Source organism: Phalaenopsis equestris, unplaced genomic scaffold (assembly GCF_001263595.1).
Source record: "Phalaenopsis equestris unplaced genomic scaffold, ASM126359v1 Scaffold000002, whole genome shotgun sequence".
Lineage (NCBI taxonomy): Eukaryota > Viridiplantae > Streptophyta > Magnoliopsida > Asparagales > Orchidaceae > Phalaenopsis > Phalaenopsis equestris.
Window position 1 is genome coordinate 31,405,440 of NW_018164444.1, and position 1,457 is coordinate 31,406,896.

A 1,457-nucleotide genomic window follows, 5' to 3' on the forward strand; every position below is an offset into this window, starting at 1 on the left:
TTTAAATCTCTCTCTTTCTTAGACTTTTAGGGCTAAAAATAATCTGGGGTGAAATTTCTTCACAAACCCCTTCTATTTATAGACCTAATTCCCCCTCATAACTTCTAGGCACGACTAGAAACTGCCAAGATACATTTATTCCAACTAAATTGCAGTTACACCTTCTAGAAATCAAAATTTGCACATGTGATTAAACTACCACGCTTAAGCACCGGATCTAGCGCTTAAGCGCCAGTGCACATTTTTGCACCAGTCAACTTAACATCTAAATTCTCATTCTAACATGTCTATGTCACTAAATAAAGTCTAAAAATCATTACTAGCACATAATAAACTTAAAACTACTACCCTAAATTTCTTAAACAGACTCAAAACAACAATCAAAGCAAAAACACACTAATAACTATGTGTTGCCTCCCACAAAGCGTATGGTTTTACGTCGTCAGCCCGACGTAACAAGTGCTCATTTTGGTTGACCCTACATCATTCCATCATTAAATTTATGTTGATCTCCTATATAATAAGGTTTCAGTCTATGTCCATTCACTTTAAAATTTTTCTCAGAATTAGGATCTTTAATATCCACAGCTCCATAAGGATAAACTTTTATCACAACAAATGGGCCCATCCACCTGGACTTAATTTTGCGTGGAAATAATCTTAACCTTGCAGTATATAGCAAAACTTGTTGCCCTGGCTGAAAATTTTTAGTAAGAATTTTTCGATCATGCCACATTTTTATCTTTTCTTTATAAATCTTAGCACTCTCATAAGATTCATTCCTTATCTCTTCAAGCTCATTTAATTATAGCAATCTTTTCTCACCAGCATATTTTAAATTATAATTGAACTCTTTAATAACCCAATATGCTTTATATTCAAGTTCAACTGGTAAATGACAAGCTTTCCCAAGTATTAGCCTATATGGGGACATTCTTATAGGAGTTCTATATGCAGTCCTATAAGCCCACAAAGCATAGTCAAGTTAGACTGACCAATCCATTTTTGTTGGATTCACAGATTTTTTCATAATTCTTTTAATTTCTCGATTGGATAATTCTGCCAAACCACCTGTATGAGGATGATAAGCAGTAGCAATCTTATGATTTATAAGATATTTCTTTAATAACTTCTCCAGAATGACATTTCTGAAATGACTTCCCCTATCAATAATGATAACTCTCAGTATTTAATATCTACAAATATGTTCGTTTTCAAAAATTTTGCAACACTTTGAGCATCACATCGAGGTAAAGCAACAACTTCTATCCATTTGGATACATAGTCCACTACTAACAGAATATATAAATTTCTGAAAGATGGTATAAATGGTCCCATGAAATCTAATCCCCAAACATCAAATATTTCAACTTCTAGCATATAATTGAGGGGCATCTCATTTCTTCTAAAAATATTGCCTATTTTTTAACATCTATCACAAGTTTTGATATAAGCAT